The 19,028-nt window shown below is 39.1% G+C and overlaps 2 long non-coding RNA genes across 3 annotated transcripts; both read right to left on the bottom strand.

Annotated features, from left to right (window-relative positions):
• Positions 1-8: 8 nt before the first annotated feature.
• Positions 9-6,386, bottom strand: LOC125378545. Its single transcript, XR_007220278.1, has 4 exons — positions 5,566-6,386; positions 3,455-3,693; positions 2,363-2,562; positions 9-2,210 (listed from the first exon to the last, which is right to left on the bottom strand). It is a non-coding gene; the product is annotated as an uncharacterized LOC125378545 (long non-coding RNA).
• A 478-nt stretch (positions 6,387-6,864) lies between these two features.
• LOC125378546 lies at positions 6,865-18,463 on the bottom strand. Of its 2 annotated transcripts, XR_007220280.1 has the most exons (9): positions 18,266-18,463; positions 17,176-17,374; positions 15,425-17,024; positions 13,314-13,552; positions 12,223-12,422; positions 10,475-12,070; positions 8,364-8,602; positions 7,273-7,472; positions 6,865-7,120 (listed from the first exon to the last, which is right to left on the bottom strand). It is a non-coding gene; the product is annotated as an uncharacterized LOC125378546 (long non-coding RNA). The 2 variants fall into 2 exon arrangements; XR_007220279.1 differs by lacking the exons at positions 6,865-7,120; positions 7,273-7,472; positions 8,364-8,602 and having other exon boundaries at positions 9,154-12,070.
• Between the last annotated feature and the right edge of the window lie 565 nt (positions 18,464-19,028).

The following is a 19,028-nucleotide window of genomic DNA, read 5'->3' on the forward strand; positions in this document are numbered from 1 at the left end:
ACTATGAAACTGCACAATCTAAAGGTATAAAAATGTGCACTGATCACAAGTAGCTATAAAGTGTATACAATATCTAATTTGATATTCATCAAATCAAAGTTAAAGCACAAATATTAACATTTCAAAATGTGCATGTGTCACATTTATGAATACATACAATCACTTCTACAATCATCATGAACTTGATACTTGTTACTCTCAAACAAGGGTTAATTTTGTAAGTTTGGCCGCAGTCCCAGGTAGAGGCATTATGTAATATATGTTAATGCCCTTATGAAAAAGGAATGCATACATCCACTGTATTACATTACATTAGCTAAGTTAAAACACTAAAACACTAAAGTTGATCTTGTTGATCAGTTACAAAAAAATAATCATCTAACAACAATTGTTTTTGCATATGTTGATCTTATTCTTATAAGGAGTTAAATTTCATAAAAGAAATCGGCCAATTTTCAAGCTAAAGTTTCAATTAAAGTTCAACATCAATCATGCATAACAACATACAGAATATGTATGAATGAGAAGGAAAACAGGGAAGTGTGTCAGAGTCCTTCATGGATCCAAATGGTTTCAAGAGGATGATAGTCCCTTGATAGTCCATTGCTCAACACCATTCAGCTTGGGACTTACAAAGTGTGGAAACCGTCATCCACTTTGGTCCAGCCAATAATGTTGAGGATTATATTCAAGAGACAAGGACGGAGCAGGCAGGGATCCAGAAAAGCAGGCACATGCTCTTCTCATGAAATTTAGACAATGTCTCAGTGGCAGGCGGAATATTTCGGATGAAATGAAACAGTATGTCAGAACCAACGTATGTCGACGAGTTGAGCTTTACTGAAGTCATGAGTGCTATGGACAACTGTGCCATATCTTGCAAGTGTCTCGGTGACTGCAGAGACTCATGGACATGCAATACCCCATGTAGTGAATGTAGATGTGATATTCTTGAGTTGTACAAAACTTCCCTTGACTCGAGTGATAGCTCATCATCTCACTCAGACTCAGAACATGAAGATCATGAAACATACAGTGATAGCGACTTTGCAACAGGGTCTCGTTTTAATCATGTGACACTGAATTACACATCGGGAAAAAAGGTTCAGATGTTATAGTATGTGCGGCTACTGAAGACTTTAAGACTTTCTGAAATCCAATTTTGGATGTCACTCGGCATGTTTTTGATTTCTCTGTGGCAGTGGCTTGTTGGCCTCATTGAATAGAGCTGCATAGGAATGGAATTGTTCTACAAGTTTAAGAATATCACCAAGAAGGATCAACAACTCCATGCCTTCCCGAACTTTTCTAGCGGAATGCCAATTTGTCGTATTTTTGGCATAATTCTTCCATTGACAGCGCACTTCTGCTGACTTTGAGAATCGTCTTTTATCTGTGTACCTCCCCTTGTATGTGTGTACATCATCTTTGAAAGCCCTGTTGCAATGCTCCAAGTCAAGGTCGATGGGATGATTGGTGTCTTCTCTGCCTTGATGGTTGACTGTGCGGTTCCATATCAATCTATAAAGCCTGCCGTTCATATAGGAGAGCATATGCCTTTGCCTGTGTTTCAAAGGAGACCATGTGCATACTTTGGACATTTGCTTGCCTTGTAGTATAGACAGAACCACTTTACTAGTCTCATCATGCCTGCCACCATCTCCCATGTGAATGGAATCGTTGTGATTTATTCGAAGAAGCCCAAGCATGAGAGACAGACGGGTGTACTGATAAATAGATGATCTTGATTCTGCTGAAGATGTGGAATCCTGATTGTTTTCAGCATTATATTCCGGATGCTTCGTGTTTGCGGAGAGCTTTTGGTCTCTGGTACAGTTTTCCACAGTACCTGCAGGCTAGTGTGTTTGATTTGGAGACCATGACCTGGCTGTTGAGGAACCTCCGGTAAGATGTGCTTGTCTACAAACTGTTTTGCTGCATGACCTAGAAAATAATCAATCATTTTATATGGATTGCCAACAGCACCCATGTAACTTGACGTTGGGACAGAAGTGAGGTGTTCCATTTGGAAGTAATGTAGTCCCCCAGTTACGATGTAGGCGGTGGTGACCTTGTCCATGAATTCAGAGCATGGGTAAAAGTTGTCATGAGGATCCTGAGTAACATTCACATTATTGTGCTCCTTTGCAGCATGCAGAGTGCCAAACAGACTTGTTAGAGGAGGACGAGTACAAGTGTTTCCATATAACCTGAAAAAGAAATATCTTCAGGTAGTCAGGTATTACACAAAGACTAATCCGTTACTTTTGCAACAAAACAATAAACCAATTTACAAACCACACAATAACTGTCCTTCTTTTGTTAAATCGCAATTACAGAAAATGCAGTTAATTACATATACCTTTAGAAATTCAGCTTCGTTATGGAACTCTTCCATCTTTGGAACAAGTCCTTGTAATCTGGAACTTGGTGTAGGTCCATCTCGTAAGTGCATGATTGGCTTGTTTCTGCCTCTCAAGGGTGAGGTAGTCCCCTCCGCTGAGCACCTACTGTGATGGAGAACGGTCACTGAGGTCCTCACTGAAGCACTCCCAGTGGTATCTGAAATAAATTTCCACTGTATAAGTTTCAGAAACAATCTTTCATTAATCTTTTCATATGTGTAGGATATAAACTGCTCACAAAAAGTAGGGTATATTGAAATTAAAATCAATGGCACAAAGACAGTAATATAGAGGCCTACAAAACATTTGTGTATGATTGAGGAAAAGCATAGGTCCGTCTGAGCAAGCCTCACAATGACCCACCAGATGCCCTTGCATCCAGGAAAATTGCACTCAAACGTACCAGGGGGTGGGGATGAGAAATCACATCTTGTGTCACACGTGCAAATGACAAAATCCACGTGCCTCACGTGCAAAAAATGGGTGTTAACATGGGTCTTGGACCAAGTTCATCCATCACTTCACCACTTTCCACAATGCGAAGGTTACGAGAAGACGAAAGATTGAGAGCAGTTGGGATGATCCAAGCCGGAAGAAAGCATAGAAGCACAACTTTTGGGTTTCTACCCCTCATGAACTTTCCAGTGTCGACAAAATGAAATTGCAGCTTGATCAAAGTCATTACTTTCAAAACTGTTTCTTAACATCCTTATTTCCACATTATTATTGTTTCCCAATGAAAATTAAACATAATTCTGAAGCTTTTCGTCGTAACTTTTCAATATCCCCTACTTTGTGTGAGCAGTATAAATAGAAACATACTTTTAACAAATATATACATGTTTTTAAATATAAATAATCTGAGACAACTGTTTGTTTGTTTTTTGTTATTTATCGCCACACTCAATCCACACAATTGGGATACGATGGCATGTATCAACCAAGTCAAGCTAGTCTGACCACCCGTTAGTCTCCTCTTACGACAAGCATAGTCGCTTTTGAAGGCCGCTTATTTACTAACAAAAGAAGTAAGTAAATAGAAATCATACCCTTTCAGTCTTCTTCTTTGTTTCCTGGACCGTCTTCAGTGGGTAGCACAGCACCAGCAGTGGGAGAAGTCCTCTTTTCAGACGAGAACCGTTACAGTATCTCAACAGCAGATGGCGGACAGGTGTGGCAACACCAAGCGGAACGTTAATTGAACGGTTAAGAGAGACTCGTGGGGTGGTCCGAGATATGTGGCTGATGTCAGAATCCGTTAATTACGTTGTGTATACACAATGCTAAGCTGAAAAACGAAATAAGAGGAAGAGTCAGAAGAAAAAGAATTCGTCAAATCACAACTGTATTCAGCTCTAATTACCTGCAGATCCCGCGTTTCTGAGACACTCGACGTGCATCAACCATATATACAAGGCAAGTGTATGTATCAACTCTTAGAAAAACATTCAGAAGTGAAACGCATTGTGTGGAACAGAACGTTTGGGTGTAATACTTACTCCTTCAACTAATGATATTAGTCCCAAACATTGTGTTCTTCATAATAAAGAAGTTCATCAATTTTCGGCCTTACATGTATATCATCCGTGTAATAACCTAAATTCTACTTCAGGCTTCAGGCTCCAACCGACATGTATTTTCATAACCTTATATGAAATAGGGGCTGTATTGGCGACTGAGTATTTCAGGTATTGACCAAAATTCAGGTGATATACACAATTAGTCCTGCACCAATGACCGTGGAATATATTTATTTCATTTAAAAAAAGAATCTAGTAATGCATACAAAAAGCAAGTCTAGCCACCTCAAGCTAGCCATCACGAATCTGACACACTGCTGAACGGAACAAAGGATTGATGTTGTGTTTTAAGTATATACGCCCTCTATTTAACTTAACTACATGTATAACTGTTGGTATGGAAGGTAATGCAGTTACATAATTGATCACTTCAGGAATCATCAAAGACAAGTATTTGTAAGTTACCTCAGAGGAAAGGATGTCCTTTTTTTCTCCAACAGGATCAGGAAAATCACTTACTTTTGAATTAGCACCATTCGTGTTTAAGAAACTTAATAACTCCAACCATGCTACTGTGATGGTTTTTTCACCCTGACACTGACATAATAATATTTGCAAGTCCAGAGACAGTTCTTGGAACACAGCCTGACTAAAGAGAAGATTTTGATGGCAATTTTCATTGATGAAGCACACTGCATTGCAAAATTGTAAGTATAAATGTTATATTTTGTATTTCGTTTTGTCTGTCAAGGCATGGCATGTTGAATTGAGAGAGCATGGATTTACGCATCTTTTGGCAATATCCCAGCAAAATCACGACGGGGACACCATAAATAGGCATGGAGAGCGAATGTTTTATGTACTAGGATGGTGTGCGTATCAATTACTGGTTTACAGGCTGCCTTCATATGGCTGCAATATTGCTGACTGCAGTATGAGACGACATTCACTCATTCACATGTTTTGTGATAAAACAAGTATAAATTCACAAAATATTCTTATTAACCACTATGAAACTGCACAATCTAAAGGTATAAAAATGTGCACTGATCACAAGTAGCTATAAAGTGTATACAATATCTAATTTGATATTCATCAAATCAAAGTTAAAGCACAAATATTAACATTTCAAAATGTGCATGTGTCACATTTATGAATACATACAATCACTTCTACAATCATCATGAACTTGATACTTGTTACTCTCAAACAAGGGTTAATTTTGTAAGTTTGGCCGCAGTCCCAGGTAGAGGCATTATGTAATATATGTTAATGCCCTTATGAAAAAGGAATGCATACATCCACTGTATTACATTACATTAGCTAAGTTAAAACACTAAAACACTAAAGTTGATCTTGTTGATCAGTTACAAAAAAATAATCATCTAACAACAATTGTTTTTGCATATGTTGATCTTATTCTTATAAGGAGTTAAATTTCATAAAAGAAATCGGCCAATTTTCAAGCTGAAGTTTCAATTAAAGTTCAACATCAATCATGCATAACAACATACAGAATATGTATGAATGAGAAGGAAAACAGGGAAGTGTGTCAGAGTCCTTCATGGATCCAAATGGTTTCAAGAGGATGATAGTCCCTTGATAGTCCATTGCTCAACACCATTCAGCTTGGGACTTACAAAGTGTGGAAACCGTCATCCACTATGGTCCAGCCAATAATGTTGAGGATTATATTCAAGAGACAAGGACGGAGCAGGCAGGGATCCAGAAAAGCAGGCACATGCTCTTCTCATGAAATTTAGACAATGTCTCAGTGGCAGGCGGAATATTTCGGATGAAATGAAACAGTATGTCAGAACCAACGTATGTCGACGAGTTGAGCTTTACTGAAGTCATGAGTGCTATGGACAACTGTGCCATATCTTGCAAGTGTCTCGGTGACTGCAGAGACTCATGGACATGCAATACCCCATGTAGTGAATGTAGATGTGATATTCTTGAGTTGTACAAAACTTCCCTTGACTCGAGTGATAGCTCATCATCTCACTCAGACTCAGAACATGAAGATCATGAAACATACAGTGATAGCGACTTTGCAACAGGGTCTCGTTTTAATCATGTGACACTGAATTACAAATCGGGAAAAAAGGTTCAGATGTTATAGTATGTGCGGCTACTGAAGACTTTAAGACTTTCTGAAATCCAATTTTGGATGTCACTCAGCATGTTTTTGATTTCTCTGTGGCAGTGGCTTGTTGGCCTTATTGAATAGAGCTGCATAGGAATGGAATTGTTCTACAAGTTTAAGAATATCACCAAGAAGGATCAACAACTCCATGCCTTCCCGAACTTTTCTTGCGGAATGCCAATTTGTCGTATTTTTGGTATAATTCTTCCATTGACAGCGCACTTCTGCTGACTTTGAGAATCGTCTTTTATCTGTGTACCTCCCCTTGTATGTGTGTACATCATCTTTGAAAGCCCTGTTGCAATGCTCCAAGTCAAGGTCAATGGGATGATTGGTGTCTTCTCTGCCTTGATGGTTGACTGTGCGGTTCCATATCAATCTATAAAGCCTGCCGTTCATATAGGAGAGCATATGCCTTTGCCTGTGTTTCAAAGGAGACATTTGCTTGCCTTATAAACAGAACCACTTTACTAGTCTCATCATGCCTGCCACCATCTCCCATGTGAATGGAATCGTTGTGATTTATTCGAAGAAGCCCAAGCATGAGAGACAGACGGGTGTACTGATAAATAGATGATCTTGATTCTGCTGAAGATGTGGAATCCTGATTGTTTTCAGCATTATATTCCGGATGCTTCGTGTTTGCGGAGAGCTTTTGGTCTCTGGTACAGTTTTCCACAGTACCTGCAGGCTAGTGTGTTTGATTTGGAGACCATGACCTGGCTGTTGAGGAACCTCCGGTAAGACGTGCTTGTCTACAAACTGTTTTGCTGCATGACCTAGAAAAATAATCAATCATTTTATATGGATTGCCAACAGCACCCATGTAACTTGACGTTGGGACAGAAGTGAGGTGTTCCATTTGGAAGTAATGTAGTCCCCCAGTTACGATGTAGGCGGTGGTGACCTTGTCCATGAATTCAGAGCATGGGTAAAAGTTGTCATGAGGATCCTGAGTAACATTCACATTATTGTGCTCCTTTGCAGCATGCAGAGTGCCAAACAGACTTGTTAGAGGAGGACGAGTACAAGTGTTTCCATATAACCTGAAAAAGAAATATCTTCAGGTAGTCAGGTATTACACAAAGACTAATCCGTTACTTTTGCAACAAAACAATAAACCAATTTACAAACCACACAATAACTGTCCTTCTTTTGTTAAATCGCAATTACAGAAAATGCAGTTAATTACATATACCTTTAGAAATTCAGCTTCGTTATGGAACTCTTCCATCTTTGGAACAAGTCCTTGTAATCTGGAACTTGGTGTAGGTCCATCTCGTAAGTGCATGATTGGCTTGTTTCTGCCTCTCAAGGGTGAGGTAGTCCCCTCCGCTGAGCACCTACTGTGATGGAGAACGGTCACTGAGGTCCTCACTGAAGCACTCCCAGTGGTATCTGAAATAAATTTCCACTGTATAAGTTTCAGAAACAATCTTTCATTAATCTTTTCATATGTGTAGGATATAAACTGCTCACAAAAAGTAGGGTATATTGAAATTAAAATCAATGGCACAAAGACAGTAATATAGAGGCTTACAAAACATTTGTGTATGATTGAGGAAAAGCATAGGTCCGTCTGAGCAAGCCTCACAATGACCCACCAGATGCCCTTGCATCCAGGAAAATTGCACTCAAACGTACCAGGGGGTTGGGATGAGAAATCACATCTTGTGTCACACGTGCAAATGACAAAATCCACGTGCCTCACGGGCAAAAATGGGTGTTAACATGGGTCTTGGACCAAGTTCATCCATCACTTCACCACTTTCCACAATGCGAAGGTTACGAGAAGACGAAAGATTGAGAGCAATTGGGATGATCCAAGCCGGAAGAAAGCATAGAAGCACAACTTTTGGGTTTCTACCCCTCATGAACTTTCCAGTGTCGACAAAATGAAACTGCAGCTTGATCAAAGTCATTACTTTCAAAACTGTTTCTTAACATCCTTATTTCCACATTATTATTGTTTCCCAATGAAAATTAAACATAATTCTGAAGCTTTTCGTCGTAACTTTTCAATATCCCCTACTTTGTGTGAGCAGTATAAATAGAAACATACTTTTAACAAATATATACATGTTTTTAAATATAAATAATCTGAGACAACTGTTTGTTTGTTTTTTGTTATTTATCGCCACACTCAATCCACACAATTGGGATACGATGGCATGTATCAACCAAGTCAAGCTAGTCTGACCACCCGTTAGTCTCCTCTTACGACAAGCATATTCGCTTTTGAAGGCCGCTTATTTACTAACAAAAGAAGTAAGTAAATAGAAATCATACCCTTTCAGTCTTCTTCTTTGTTTCCTGGACCGTCTTCAGTGGGTAGCACAGCACCAGCAGTGGGAGAAGTCCTCTTTTCAGACGAGAACCGTTACAGTATCTCAACAGCAGATGGCGGACAGGTGTGGCAACACCAAGCGGAACGTTAATTGAACGGTTAAGAGAGACTCGTGGGGTGGTCCGAGATATGTGGCTGATGTCAGAATCCGTTAATTACGTTGTGTATACACAATGCTAAGCTGAAAAACGAAATAAGAGGAAGAGTCAGAAGAAAAAGAATTCGTCAAATCACAACTGTATTCAGCTCTAATACCTGCAGATCCCGCGTTTCTGAGACACTCGACGTGCATCAACCATATATACAAGGCAAGTGTATGTATCAACTCTTAGAAAAACATTCAGAAGTGAAATGCATTGTGTGGAACAGAACGTTTGGGTGTAATACTTACTCCTTCAACTAATGATATTAGTCCCAAACATTGTGTTCTTCATAATAAAGAAGTTCATCAATTTTCGGCCTTACATGTATATCATCCGTGTAATAACCTAAATTCTACTTCAGGCTTCAGGCTCCAACGGACATGTATTTTCATAACCTTATATGAAATAGGGGCTGTATTGGCGACTGAGTATTTCAGGTATTGACCAAAATTCAGGTGATATACGAAATTAGTCCTGCACCAATGACCGTGGAATATATTTATTTCATTTAAAAAAATAATCTAGTAATGCATACAAAAAGCAAGTCTAGCCACCTCAAGCTAGCCATCAAGAATCTGACACACTGCTGAACGGAACAAAGGATTGATGTTGTGTTTTAAGTATATACGCCCTCTATTTAACTTAACTACATGTATAACTGTTGGTATGGAAGGTAATGCAGTTACATAATTGATCACTTCAGGAATCATCAAAGACAAGTGATTGTAAGTTACCTCAGAGGAAAGGATGTCCTTTTTTTTCTCCAACAGGATCAGGAAAATCACTTACTTTTGAATTAGCACCATTCGTGTTTAAGAAACTTAATAACTCCAACCATGCTACTGTGATGGTTTTTTCACCCTGACACTGACATAATAATATTTGCAAGTCCAGAGACAGTTCTTGGAACACAGCCTGACTAAAGAGAAGATTTTGATGGCAATTTTCATTGATGAAGCACACTGCATTGCAAAATTGTAAGTATAAATGTTATATTTTGTATTTCGTTTTGTCTGTCAAGGCATGGCATGTTGAATTGAGAGAGCATGGATTTACGCATCTTTTGGCAATATCCCAGCAAAATCACGACGGGGACACCATAAATAGGCATGGAGAGCGAATGTTTTATGTACTAGGATGGTGTGCGTATCAATTACTGGTTTACAGGCTGCCTTCATATGGCTGCAATATTGCTGACTGCAGTATGAGACGACATTCACTCATTCACATGTTTTGTGATAAAACAAGTATAAATTCACAAAATATTCTTACTAACCACTATGAAACTGCACAATCTAAAGGTATAAAAATGTGCACTGATCACAAGTAGCTATAAAGTGTATACAATATCTAATTTGATATTCATCAAATCAAAGTTAAAGCACAAATATTAACATTTCAAAATGTGCATGTGTCACATTTATGAATACATACAATCACTTCTACAATCATCATGAACTTGATACTTGTTACTCTCAAACAAGGGTTAATTTTGTAAGTTTGGCCGCAGTCCCAGGTAGAGGCATTATGTAATATATGTTCATGCCCTTATGAAAAAGGAATGCATACATCCACTGTATTACATTACATTAGCTAAGTTAAAACACTAAAACACTAAAGTTGATCTTGTTGATCAGTTACAAAAAAATAATCATCTAACAACAATTGTTTTTGCATATGTTGATCTTATTCTTATAAGGAGTTAAATTTCATAAAAGAAATCGGCCAATTTTCAAGCTAAAGTTTCAATTAAAGTTCAACATCAATCATGCATAACAACATACAGAATATGTATGAATGAGAAGGAAAACAGGGAAGTGTGTCAGAGTCCTTCATGGATCCAAATGGTTTCAAGAGGATGATAGTCCCTTGATAGTCCATTGCTCAACACCATTCAGCTTGGGACTTACAAAGTGTGGAAACCGTCATCCACTATGGTCCAGCCAATAATGTTGAGGATTATATTCAAGAGACAAGGACGGAGCAGGCAGGGATCCAGAAAAGCAGGCACATGCTCTTCTCATGAAATTTAGACAATGTCTCAGTGGCAGGCGGAATATTTCGGATGAAATGAAACAGTATGTCAGAACCAACGTATGTCGACAAGTTGAGCTTACTGAAGTCATGAGTGCTATGGACAACTGTGCCATATCTTGCAAGTGTCTCGGTGACTGCAGAGACTCATGGACATGCAATACCCCATGTAGTGAATGTAGATGTGATATTCTTGAGTTGTACAAAACTTCCCTTGACTCGAGTGATAGCTCATCATCTCACTCAGACTCAGAACATGAAGATCATGAAACATACAGTGATAGCGACTTTGCAACAGGGTCTCGTTTTAATCATGTGACACTGAATTACACATCGGGAAAAAAGGTTCAGATGTTATAGTATGTGCGGCTACTGAAGACTTTAAGACTTTCTGAAATCCAATTTTGGATGTCACTCAGCATGTTCTTGAATTCTCTGTGGCAGTGGCTTGTTGGCCTCATTGAATAGAGCTGCATAGGAATGGAATTGTTCTACAAGTTTAAGAATATCACCAAGAAGGATCAACAACTCCATGCCTTCCCGAACTTTTCTTGCAGAATGCCAATTTGTCGTATTTTTGGCATAATTCTTCCATTGACAGCGCACTTCTGCTGACTTTGAGAATCGTCTTTTATCTGTGTACCTCCCCTTGTATGTGTGTACATTATCTTTGAAAGCCCTGTTGCAATGCTCCAAGTCAAGGTCGATGGGATGATTGGTGTCTTCTCTGCCTTGATGGTTGACTGTGCGGTTCCATATCAGTCTATAAAGCCTGCCGTTCATATAGGAGAGCATATGCCTTTGCCTGTGTTTCAAAGGAGACCATATGCATACTTTGGACATTTGCTTGCCTTGTAGTATAAACAGAACCACTTTACTAGTCTCATCATGCCTGCCACCATCTCCCATGTGAATGGAATCGTTGTGATTTATTCGAAGAAGCCCAAGCATGAGAGACAGACGGGTGTACTGATAAATAGATGATCTTGATTCTGCTGAAGATGTGGAATCCTGATTGTTTTCAGCATTATATTCCGGATCAGAATATCCATGCAAACGTGCTTCGTGTTTGCGGAGAGCTTTTGGTCTCTGGTACAGTTTTCCACAGTACCTGCAGGCTAGTGTGTTTGATTTGGAGACCATGACCTGGCTGTTGAGGAACCTCCGGTAAGACGTGCTTGTCTACAAACTGTTTTGCTGCATGACCTAGAAAATAATCAATCATTTTATATGGATTGCCAACAGCACCCATGTAACTTGACGTTGGGACAGAAGTGAGGTGTTCCATTTGGAAGTAATGTAGTCCCCCAGTTACGATGTAGGCGGTGGTGACCTTGTCCATGAATTCAGAGCATGGGTAAAAGTTGTCATGAGGATCCTGAGTAACATTCACATTATTGTGCTCCTTTGCAGCATGCAGAGTGCCAAACAGACTTGTTAGAGGAGGACGAGTACAAGTGTTTCCATATAACCTGAAAAAGAAATATCTTCAGGTAGTCAGGTATTACACAAAGACTAATCCGTTACTTTTGCAACAAAACAATAAACCAATTTACAAACCACACAATAACTGTCCTTCTTTTGTTAAATCGCAATTACAGAAAATGCAGTTAATTACATATACCTTTAGAAATTCAGCTTCGTTATGGAACTCTTCCATCTTTGGAACAAGTCCTTGTAATCTGGAACTTGGTGTAGGTCCATCTCGTAAGTGCATGATTGGCTTGTTTCTGCCTCTCAAGGGTGAGGTAGTCCCCTCTGCTGAGCACCTACTGTGATGGAGAACGGTCACTGAGGTCCTCACTGAAGCACTCCCAGTGGTATCTGAAATAAATTTCCACTGTATAAGTTTCAGAAACAATCTTTCATTAATCTTTTCATATGTGTAGGATATAAACTGCTCACAAAAAGTAGGGTATATTGAAATTAAAATCAATGGCACAAAGACAGTAATATAGAGGCTTACAAAACATTTGTGTATGATTGAGGAAAAGCATAGGTCCGTCTGAGCAAGCCTCACAATGACCCACCAGATGCCCTTGCATCCAGGAAAATTGCACTCAAACGTACCAGGGGGTGGGGATGAGAAATCACATCTTGTGTCACACGTGCAAATGACAAAATCCACGTGCCTCACGGGCAAAAATGGGTGTTAACATGGGTCTTGGACCAAGTTCATCCATCACTTCAACACTTTCCACAATGCGAAGGTTACGAGAAGACGAAAGATTGAGAGCAATTGGGATGATCCAAGCCGGAAGAAAGCATAGAAGCACAACTTTTGGGTTTCTACCCCTCATGAACTTTCCAGTGTCAACAAAATGAAACTGCAGCTTGATCAAAGTCATTACTTTCAAAACTGTTTCTTAACATCCTTATTTCCACATTATTATTGTTTCCCAATGAAAATTAAACATAATTCTGAAGCTTTTCGTCGTAACTTTTCAATATCCCCTACTTTGTGTGAGCAGTATAAATAGAAACATACCTTTAACAAATATATACATGTTTTTAAATATAAATAATCTGAGACAACTGTTTGTTTGTTTTTTGTTATTTATCGCCACACTCAATCCACACAATTGGGATACGATGGCATGTATCAACCAAGTCAAGCTAGTCTGACCACCCGTTAGTCTCCTCTTACGACAAGCATATTCGCTTTTGAAGGCCGCTTATTTACTAACAAAAGAAGTAAGTAAATAGAAATCATACCCTTTCAGTCTTCTTCTTTGTTTCCTGGACCGTCTTCAGTGGGTAGCACAGCACCAGCAGTGGGAGAAGTCCTCTTTTCAGACGAGAACCGTTACAGTATCTCAACAGCAGATGGCGGACAGGTGTGGCAACACCAAGCGGAACGTTAATTGAACGGTTAAGAGAGACTCGTGGGGTGGTCCGAGATATGTGGCTGATGTCAGAATCCGTTAATTACGTTGTGTATACACAATGCTAAGCTGAAAAACGAAATAAGAGGAAGAGTCAGAAGAAAAAGAATTCGTCAAATCACAACTGTATTCAGCTCTAATACCTGCAGATCCCGCGTTTCTGAGACACTCGACGTGCATCAACCATATATACAAGGCAAGTGTATGTATCAACTCTTAGAAAAACATTCAGAAGTGAAATGCATTGTGTGGAACAGAACGTTTGGGTGTAATACTTACTCCTTCAACTAATGATATTAGTCCCAAACATTGTGTTCTTCATAATAAAGAAGTTCATCAATTTTCGGCCTTACATGTATATCATCCGTGTAATAACCTAAATTCTACTTCAGGCTTCAGGCTCCAACGGACATGTATTTTCATAACCTTATATGAAATAGGGGCTGTATTGGCGACTGAGTATTTCAGGTATTGACCAAAATTCAGGTGATATACGAAATTAGTCCTGCACCAATGACCGTGGAATATATTTATTTCATTTAAAAAAATAATCTAGTAATGCATACAAAAAGCAAGTCTAGCCACCTCAAGCTAGCCATCACGAATCTGACACACTGCTGAACGGAACAAAGGATTGATGTTGTGTTTTAAGTATATACGCCCTCTATTTAACTTAACTACATGTATAACTGTTGGTATGGAAGGTAATGCAGTTACATAATTGATCACTTCAGGAATCATCAAAGACAAGTGATTGTAAGTTACCTCAGAGGAAAGGATGTCCTTTTTTTTCTCCAACAGGATCAGGAAAATCACTTACTTTTGAATTAGCACCATTCGTGTTTAAGAAACTTAATAACTCCAACCATGCTACTGTGATGGTTTTTTCACCCTGACACTGACATAATAATATTTGCAAGTCCAGAGACAGTTCTTGGAACACAGCCTGACTAAAGAGAAGATTTTGATGGCAATTTTCATTGATGAAGCACACTGCATTGCAAAATTGTAAGTATAAATGTTATATTTTGTATTTCGTTTTGTCTGTCAAGGCATGGCATGTTGAATTGAGAGAGCATGGATTTACGCATCTTTTGGCAATATCCCAGCAAAATCACGACGGGGACACCATAAATAGGCATGGAGAGCGAATGTTTTATGTACTAGGATGGTGTGCGTATCAATTACTGGTTTACAGGCTGCCTTCATATGGCTGCAATATTGCTGACTGCAGTATGAGACGACATTCACTCATTCACATGTTTTGTGATAAAACAAGTATAAATTCACAAAATATTCTTACTAACCACTATGAAACTGCACAATCTAAAGGTATAAAAATGTGCACTGATCACAAGTAGCTATAAAGTGTATACAATATCTAATTTGATATTCATCAAATCAAAGTTAAAGCACAAATATTAACATTTCAAAATGTGCATGTGTCACATTTATGAATACATACAATCACTTCTACAATCATCATGAACTTGATACTTGTTACTCTCAAACAAGGGTTAATTTTGTAAGTTTGGCCGCAGTCCCAGGTAGAGGCATTATGTAATATATGTTCATGCCCTTATGAAAAAGGAATGCATACATCCACTGTATTACATTACATTAGCTAAGTTAAAACACTAAAACACTAAAGTTGATCTTGTTGATCAGTTACAAAAAAATAATCATCTAACAACAATTGTTTTTGCATATGTTGATCTTATTCTTATAAGGAGTTAAATTTCATAAAAGAAATCGGCCAATTTTCAAGCTAAAGTTTCAATTAAAGTTCAACATCAATCATGCATAACAACATACAGAATATGTATGAATGAGAAGGAAAACAGGGAAGTGTGTCAGAGTCCTTCATGGATCCAAATGGTTTCAAGAGGATGATAGTCCCTTGATAGTCCATTGCTCAACACCATTCAGCTTGGGACTTACAAAGTGTGGAAACCGTCATCCACTATGGTCCAGCCAATAATGTTGAGGATTATATTCAAGAGACAAGGACGGAGCAGGCAGGGATCCAGAAAAGCAGGCACATGCTCTTCTCATGAAATTTAGACAATGTCTCAGTGGCAGGCGGAATATTTCGGATGAAATGAAACAGTATGTCAGAACCAACGTATGTCGACAAGTTGAGCTTACTGAAGTCATGAGTGCTATGGACAACTGTGCCATATCTTGCAAGTGTCTCGGTGACTGCAGAGACTCATGGACATGCAATACCCCATGTAGTGAATGTAGATGTGATATTCTTGAGTTGTACAAAACTTCCCTTGACTCGAGTGATAGCTCATCATCTCACTCAGACTCAGAACATGAAGATCATGAAACATACAGTGATAGCGACTTTGCAACAGGGTCTCGTTTTAATCATGTGACACTGAATTACACATCGGGAAAAAAGGTTCAGATGTTATGGTATGTGCGGCTACTGAAGACTTTAAGACTTTCTGAAATCCAATTTTGGATGTCACTCAGCATGTTCTTGAATTCTCTGTGGCAGTGGCTTGTTGGCCTCATTGAATAGAGCTGCATAGGAATGGAATTGTTCTACAAGTTTAAGAATATCACCAAGAAGGATCAACAACTCCATGCCTTCCCGAACTTTTCTTGCAGAATGCCAATTTGTCGTATTTTTGGCATAATTCTTCCATTGACAGCGCACTTCTGCTGACTTTGAGAATCGTCTTTTATCTGTGTACCTCCCCTTGTATGTGTGTACATTATCTTTGAAAGCCCTGTTGCAATGCTCCAAGTCAAGGTCGATGGGATGATTGGTGTCTTCTCTGCCTTGATGGTTGACTGTGCGGTTCCATATCAGTCTATAAAGCCTGCCGTTCATATAGGAGAGCATATGCCTTTGCCTGTGTTTCAAAGGAGACCATATGCATACTTTGGACATTTGCTTGCCTTGTAGTATAAACAGAACCACTTTACTAGTCTCATCATGCCTGCCACCATCTCCCATGTGAATGGAATCGTTGTGATTTATTCGAAGAAGCCCAAGCATGAGAGACAGACGGGTGTACTGATAAATAGATGATCTTGATTCTGCTGAAGATGTGGAATCCTGATTGTTTTCAGCATTATATTCCGGATCAGAATATCCATGCAAACGTGCTTCGTGTTTGCGGAGAGCTTTTGGTCTCTGGTACAGTTTTCCACAGTACCTGCAGGCTAGTGTGTTTGATTTGGAGACCATGACCTGGCTGTTGAGGAACCTCCGGTAAGACGTGCTTGTCTACAAACTGTTTTGCTGCATGACCTAGAAAATAATCAATCATTTTATATGGATTGCCAACAGCACCCATGTAACTTGACGTTGGGACAGAAGTGAGGTGTTCCATTTGGAAGTAATGTAGTCCCCCAGTTACGATGTAGGCGGTGGTGACCTTGTCCATGAATTCAGAGCATGGGTAAAAGTTGTCATGAGGATCCTGACTAACATTCACCGCATTTATTGTGCTCCTTTGCAGCATGCAGAGTGCCAAACAGACTTGTTAGAGGAGGACGAGTACAAGTGTTTCCATATAACCTGAAAAAGAAATATCTTCAGGTAGTCAGGTATTACACAAAGACTAATCCGTTACTTTTGCAACAAAACAATAAACCAATTTACAAACCACACAATAACTGTCCTTCTTTTGCTAAATCGCAATTACAGAAAATGCAGTTATTACATATACCTTTAGAAATTCAGCTTCGTTATGGAACTCTTCCATCTTTGGAACAAGTCCTTGTAATCTGGAACTTGGTATAGGTCCATCTCGTAGTGCATGATTGGCTTGTTTCTGCCTCTCAAGGGTGAGGTAGTCCCCTCCGCTGAGCACCTTCTGTGATGGAGAACGGTCACTGAGGTCCTCACTGAAGCACTCCCAGTGGTATCTGAAATAAATTTCCACTGTATAAGTTTCAGAAACAATCTTTCATTAATCTTTTCATATGTGTAGGATATAAACTGCTCACAAAAAGTAGGGTATATTGAAATTAAAATCAGTGGCACAAAGACAGTAATATAGAGGCTTACAAAACATTTGTGTATGATTGAGGAAAAGCATAGGTCCGTCTGAGCAAGCCTCACAATGACCCACCAGATGCCCTTGCATCCAGGAAAATTGCACTCAAACGTACCAGGGGGTGGGGATGAGAAATCACATCTTGTGTCACACGTGCAAATGACAAAATCCACGTGCCTCACGGGCAAAAATGGGTGTTAACATGGGTCTTGGACCAAGTTCATCCATCACTTCACCACTTTCCACAATGCGAAGGTTACGAGAAGACGAAAGATTGAGAGCAATTGGGATGATCCAAGCCGGAAGAAAGCATAGAAGCACAACTTTTGGGTTTCTACCCCTCATGAACTTTCCAGTGTCGACAAAATGAAACTGCAGCTTGATCAAAGTCATTACTTTCAAAACTGTTTCTTAACATCCTTATTTCCACATTATTATTGTTTCCCAATGAAAATTAAACATAATTCTGAAGCTTTTCGTCGTAACTTTTCAATATCCCCTACTTTGTGTGAGCAGTATAAATAGAAACATACCTTTAACAAATATATACATGTTTTTAAATATAAATAATCTGAGACAACTGTTTGTTTGTTTTTTGTTATTTATCGCCACACTCAATCCACACAATTGGGATACGATGGCATGTATCAACCAAGTCAAGCTAGTCTGACCACCCGTTAGTCTCCTCTTACGACAAGCATATTCGCTTTTGAAGGCCGCTTATTTACTAACAAAAGAAGTAAGTAAATAGAAATCATACCCTTTCAGTCTTCTTCTTTGTTTCCTGGACCGTCTTCAGTGGGTAGCACAGCACCAGCAGTGGGAGAAGTCCTCTTTTCAGACGAGAACCGTTACAGTATCTCAACAGCAGATGGCGGACAGGTGTGGCAACACCAAGCGGAACGTTAATTGAACGGTTAAGAGAGACTCGTGGGGTGGTCCGAGATATGTGGCTGATGTCAGAATCTGTTAATTACGTTGTGTATACACAATGCTAAGCTGAAAAACGAAATAAGAGGAAGAGTCAGAAGAAAAAGAATTCGTCAAATCACAACTGTATTCAGCTCTAATACCTGCAGATCCCGCGTTTCTGAGACACTCGACGTGCATCAACCATATATACAAGGCAAGTGTATGTATCAACTCTTAGAAAAACATTCAGAAGTGAAATGCATTGTGTGGAACAGAACGTTTGGGTGTAATACTTACTCCTTCAACTAATGATATTAGTCCCAAACATTGTGTTCTTCATAATAAAGAAGTTCATCAATTTTCGGCCTTACATGTATATCATCCGTGTAATAACCTAAATTCTACTTCAGGCTTCAGGCTCCAACGGACATGTATTTTCATAACCTTATATGAAATAGGGGCTGTATTGGCGACTGAGTATTTCAGGTATTGACCAAAATTCAGGTGATATACACAATTAGTCCTGCACCAATGACCGTGGAATATATTTATTTCATTTAAAAAAATAATCTAGTAATGCATACAAAAAGCAAGTCTAGCCACCTCAAGCT

This window comes from Haliotis rufescens, unplaced genomic scaffold (genome assembly GCF_023055435.1).
Source record: "Haliotis rufescens isolate VD_foot unplaced genomic scaffold, xgHalRufe1.0.p SCAF_124, whole genome shotgun sequence".
In the NCBI taxonomy this organism is placed as follows: Eukaryota; Metazoa; Mollusca; class Gastropoda; order Lepetellida; family Haliotidae; genus Haliotis; species Haliotis rufescens.